Below are 5,835 nucleotides of genomic sequence, written 5' to 3'. Positions count from 1 at the left end.
CACCCGCCGAACTGCAGAGCCACCGTTCGGGGGGGGTAGCCACTGGCTCGGAGGAAGTTCTTGAGCTGATGTCGTCTTGCCCGCATGTTGCCGTGAACATGGGTGGAGCTCAGGTTCTTTGCTTGGTAGATACCGGTTCCATGGTGTCTACAGTTACAGAAAGCTTTTTCCTGCAACACTTCCGGCCTTGGGGGCATGAGAGGCTCCAAGCTTGTAATTGGCTGAAGCTTAGAGCAGCCAATGGGTTGGACATCCCCTATGTTGGCTACCTGGAGTTAGATGTCGAGCTCTGTGGCACTTCAGTGCCGCGGTGTGGGGTTTTGGTGGTGAAAGATCCTCCGGGAGCGGTGTCTGCACAGGTTCCTGGTATTCTGGGGATGAACATTATTCGTCGATGTTATCAGGTGCTCTTTGGACAGCATGGTCTGGCTTTGTTCAATTTGCTCTCTGTATCAGATGCACCAGAGACAGTTACGCAGGCACTACAGAAGTGTCATCAGGCCAGCAGGCAAGCCCCTCAGTACGCAGCAGGCCAGGTCAAGGTTCGGGGTGGGAAGGCATGCCGTATCCCTGGTGGTACGATGACAATAGTTACAGCAACATGCTCCGAGCAGTACTCAGGTACTAGGGTGTTGTTTGAGCCTTTGGAGTCTGGCCTACCTGCTGGACTGCTTGCTTCACATGCATTGGTTCGGGTAGTACGAGGCACTGCGTACATCCCGATTGTAAATGTTGGCTCCACTAGTGTTTTGCTGTACCCTCGTACTGTGGTGGGCACCTTGGATGAAGTCCGGGTTGTCAGCCTGCCTGCAGGGGTCACCGAGACGCCAACAGACGTCGCCACCGTGGCTTCCCAGGCCACGTCTGAAGTCGTGCTGGATCGGATTGGGGCTTTGGACTTGTCAGCCTTGCCGACTGAAGATCGGGATAAGGTTCAGTCCCTTCTTAGGCAGTACGACTCTGTCTTTTCCTCCCATGAGGGAGATCTGGGATGCACCAACCTGATCAGCCATGACATCCCGCTCTTAGACAACGTGCCTGTCAGGCAACGCTATAGGCGCATCCCGCCGTCCGAGTACGAGGTGGTTAAGGAGCATATTAACCAACTGCTTGAAAATCAAATCATCAGAGAGAGTAGCAGTCCTTATGGTGCCCCAATTGTGCTTGTGAAAAAGAAAGACGGCAGTTTACGCATGTGCGTGGACTACCGCCAGCTCAACAACAAAACGCGGAAGGATGCTTTTCCCCTTCCACGCATCGAGGAATCTTTGGACGCCCTGACAGGTGCCCGCTGGTTCTCTACTCTTGACTTGGCCAGCGGGTATAACCAAGTCCCGGTCACAGAAGCAGACAGGCCCAAAACCGCCTTTTGCACCCCGTTCGGCTTATTCGAATGGAACCGCATGCCCTTTGGGCTTTGCAACGCCCCCAGCACTTTCCAGAGGCTGATGCAGCGAATGTTCGGTGACCAACAATGTCAATCGTTGCTCCTGTATCTGGATGACATCGTGGTCTTCTCCTCCACGGTGGAACAACACCTGGAGCGGCTGGAGATTGTACTGGGCGGTTGCAGGAACAAGGCCTGAAGGCTAAGCTAAGCAAATGCGCGTTCTTCCAGCCGAAGGTGCGGTACTTGGGCCATGTGGTCTCTGACCAGGGAGTATCCACCGATCCCAGCAAGCAAGAGGTAGTTGCCAACTGGCAGCCTCCCACCACCATCGCTGACCTACGCTCATTCCTTGGCTTCGCCAGCTATTACCGCCGCTTTGTGGAGGGGTTTGCCAAGTTGGCGGCCCCTCTACACAAGCTGGTAGCAGAACTAGCTGGTAGGAAGTCTAGGGGTGTGGTGCGAATAGTGGCGGAGCATTGGTCGGATGAGTGCCATCGCAACTTTGAAGCATTGAAGACCAAACTTACCACTGCACCTGTGCTAGCCTACGCCGACTTCTCCTTACCATTTATCTTGGAGGTTGATGCGAGCTATGGTGGCCTTGGAGCTGTGCTCTCACAGGAACAGAATGGGAAGGTCAGACCGATAGCTTATGCTAGTAGGGGGTTGAGGCCCACAGAGCGAAATATGTCGAACTACAGCTCCATGAAATTGGAGTTTTTAGCTCTTAAGTGGGCTATGTCAGAAAAATTCAGGGAGTACTTGCTTGGTTATAAATGCATTGTTTACACCGACAATAATCCCCTCAGTCACTTGTCTTCTGCCAAACTCGGTGCCACCGAACAGCGTTGGGCAGCACAATTGGCAGCTTTTGATTTTGAAATAAAGTACCGCTCTGGGAGGAGTAATAAAAATGCTGATGCTTTATCTCGGAAGCATCCACCTGGGCCAACGAACCTAGAGGTGATGTTTCCTGGTACCTCAGTCCCTGAGCCCTTGCGGCAGGTCCTGCAGCGTGAAACCACTCCCGCCAATCAAGCTGCTATTGCTGCTTTGCCCCATCATGCACCTTCTGACCTCCAGGCACTTCAACAAGCTGATCCTGTCCTTCAGGAGGTTTTAGCATTTTGGGGGCGGCAGCAGAGTCCCAACTATCAGGAGCGGAAGCACTTGTCTCCTCCTGCACTGACCATTATAGGTCAGTGGAAACGGCTGGTTGAGCGGGAGGGTGTTCTCTTCCGGCGCATCTTCCGTCCTGATGGCGCCGAAGCGGTGTTTCAGCTTCTGCTGCCTGCCACGTTAAAGCAAGAGGTGCTGGCTCAGGTTCATCAAGGGCATGGGCATCAGGGTGTGGATGAGGACATTGGAGCTAGTGCGGCAAAGGTGCTACTGGCCAGGCATGTCCTCAGAGGTGGCACAGTGGTGCAGAGAGTGTGAGAGGTGTCAAGTTGCTAAGGACACACCCAGACCGCCTCCCAGTTTTCATGGGGCATTTGTTGGCTTCGCGTCCCAACGAAATCTTGGCCATTGATTTTACCTTGCTGGAACCCAGCCACAACGGGTTGGAGAATGTCTTAGTCATGACAGACGTTTTCAGTAAATACACCTGGCTGTTCCTACCCGAGATCAACGAGCCCCAGTTGTTGCTCAGACTTTGGTCACTGAGTGGTTCTATAAGTTTGGCGTTCCTGCCCGTATCTATTCTGATCAGGGCCGCAACTTTGAAAGTTCCCTCATTAAACAGCTCTGTGTACTTTACGGTATTGAAACATCTCGCACCACTCCATACCATCCCGCCGGTAACGGCCAATGCGAACGCTTTAATCGCACTCTCCACAACTTATTGCGTGCCTTACCTGCATCTCGGAAAAGAGACTGGCACTCTTGCCTGCACAGGTGCTCTACTCGTATAACACCACTCCCCATCAGTCCACCGGCGAGTCTCCATTCTACCTGATGTTCGGGCAAGAACCCAGGCTGCCGGTTGATTTTTCTCTTGGGTAGAGTCTTAGACCCTGTGGGTGGCGAGGTCCACGAGTGGATCCAAGAACATCAAAACCGGCTCCAGCTTGCTTTGACGGGGCCCTGGGAAAGGTTGACGGTGGGCGGCAGGCGCCAGAAGAGGACTCATGATAACATGTGCGGGATGACCCATTAAAGGTGGGGGCGTTGGTGTGGCCTGCGCGATCATAGTGCAAGGGGCGCACAAGATACCAGGATCTGTGGGCCCTGTGGTGTACGGTCGTAACAGGCACCCCGAGAAGGTGGTCAGTGTACACCATCGCACCGATGGACGCACCCAAACCACAAGTTCGGCAGGTCCATCGAAACACGTTGAAAGCCGTTGCCGGAGATGCCCTCAGGGTAGTGCATTGCCCCCTTGTCCACCCCCTCTGACCGGCCTCGGTCAGAGGAGAGTTGCCGTTTGACGGGGAGACTTGTTTATGTTGGGGCCGGGAGACCCCTGTTCTGCCCCTGCTGCTACAGCCGTGGTGACTCAAACCAACCCCGGTGCTGCTCCACCACCGACTCTGCTGGGTCAGAGTCGTCAAGCGTGATCCCTCGACTGCAGTGGCAGATCCACTCAATTCCCTGGCCCGTCCATCGCCAGTTTGCGGCTCTGAAAGTGAAGTACGCCGGTCAGCCAGGTCGACGGCTGGCCAGCACCCAAACCTCTATCATCTTCCGCGACCTGTAGGGAACTTGGCATCTGGGGCTGCAAATCCCCCTGGTCCAGTGTCAAATGCCGTTACTGCGCTCTTTAGGCCGTGGAGTTAGTTGGGTGATCCTCTGGATCAGTTGTTCCATCGTCGGGACGACGATGAAGTCAATGGGGGTAGAATGTAGCAGGTTGGGCCTTTAATTAGTGCTGCAGTACCGGCCTATCACTGTTGGGTGCGCTGCCTATAAAGGTGGGTGGTTGTGCACTGGGAGCACTCTTGCCTGGGAGCTCCTGGCTGCCCCGCCCCCTGTTGTCACCGAAACCTGATCGCCTCACCTGATCGCCTTTTAGTTGGATCGTGCAGCTCGCCGTTGTTTGGTATGTAGTGGTTGTGTGCATCTGTGTACCTTCTAAACTTTGCACAAGTCCTCAATATTGGCTTCCATCCCTCAGGCAGTTTATTGGCCGGGTCTTCCCTCTCCCGTATCGACCCCAGTTGTAGGGCGTGCGAGTGTTTCCTCCTCTACCTGTTGCAGCGGGGAGCGATCGGCTGTAGATCGAGTTGCACTTGTAATGGTGTTGCTCGCTACAGGTGGTCCCCTTCCTCCCCTTTGATGTTCATTCAACTCCTGACGGTATGTGGATAAGATGACGCTAACCCAAGTTATTACAGTTGTTGTTCAGCCTCTAGAACAAATGTATTTTTCTATGGCAGGGTTGACGTGTGTGTGGGCGGTTTCTGCCAGCACGTCCCCCCCCCTCTTCACGCTGCTGTTGGCCGGCTGCCGTTTTGTCCACTGATTATATAGCCAACACATCGATCCTACTCTGCATCTCCTACTGTGCTGTACCTGCCCCGAGTATGGTGATTGCTGCCTCACCCTAAGTCTCATTATTTTGATCCATTCATTTAACAGACTTCCAACTGATCTTATTGATGATATTATTTGTGTTTTGTGGGTTGCTTTGCATGTTTGTTTTGGCTTAATTGCTTTACTTATCCATGATATTATTTGTGTTTTGTGGGTTGCTTTGCATGGTTGTTTTGGTTTAATTCGTTTTCTTAGTTATTTTGGTTTGGTTTAATTGCTTTACTTATTCATTTGGATTTATCAGTTTGGATAAATCTCCTTTACTTTTGATTTAAAACCCATTTAGTTATTTGCTCTTCCCTTTTTGTGTATTTTGTGTGTGTGTGTGTGTTCGCTTTAGTGTGTTTGTGTGAACATATTTTATTGAGAAGTCATGCTTAAAGATTATATATATTAATTAAAAGGAATTGAATTTGTATGCTGGACCCAGTCTCAAGCTTTCATTAGTGAACGAACTTGTGTGCTTTAACTTAGGTTAATCTAACTCTCCAGGTGAAATTCCTGGGGTGGCGTTGTTGGCAACTTGTCACTAGTTCTTTAACTGAGCTTCATTTTATTGTTTCCCCGACCCCCGAATGCCACACCAGCATAACTCCTCTGTATAATTTCAAGACAGGTATTGCCGTAAATTTGAAGCTATATATATTTGGTCTTTATTGACACTATCACAACATAACGCCGTAAATAAAGGCAAGGCAAGGCAACTTTATTTATATAGCACTTTTCATACACAAGGCAGACTCAAAGTGCTTCACATATAAACATTGTCATACAATAAAATAAAATAATAGATAAGTAAAAGAAATCATATGCAAAGAAATGGGTAAATAAAGGGATTTACACGTTTCTCTCGTCCGTGCTGTTGTTAGGATATTTCCGATCGGTTTGTTGTTGTCTTTTGTAATGACAGA

At 51.1% G+C, this 5,835-nt stretch overlaps 1 long non-coding RNA gene across 1 annotated transcript; it reads left to right on the top strand.

Annotated features, from left to right (window-relative positions):
- The first annotated feature begins 4,273 nt into the window (after positions 1 to 4,273).
- Positions 4,274 to 5,539, top strand: LOC130375919 (uncharacterized). The gene is made up of 3 exons (XR_008893921.1): positions 4,274 to 4,430; positions 4,506 to 4,687; positions 4,768 to 5,539. It is a non-coding gene; the product is annotated as an uncharacterized LOC130375919 (long non-coding RNA).
- The last annotated feature ends 296 nt before the right edge of the window (positions 5,540 to 5,835 follow it).

The sequence above is a fragment of the Gadus chalcogrammus genome, chromosome 22 (genome assembly GCF_026213295.1).
Source record: "Gadus chalcogrammus isolate NIFS_2021 chromosome 22, NIFS_Gcha_1.0, whole genome shotgun sequence".
In the NCBI taxonomy this organism is placed as follows: domain Eukaryota; kingdom Metazoa; phylum Chordata; class Actinopteri; order Gadiformes; family Gadidae; genus Gadus; species Gadus chalcogrammus.
The sequence above is the reverse complement of the archived record's forward strand: the minus strand, read 5'-3'. Positions and strand labels throughout refer to the sequence as shown.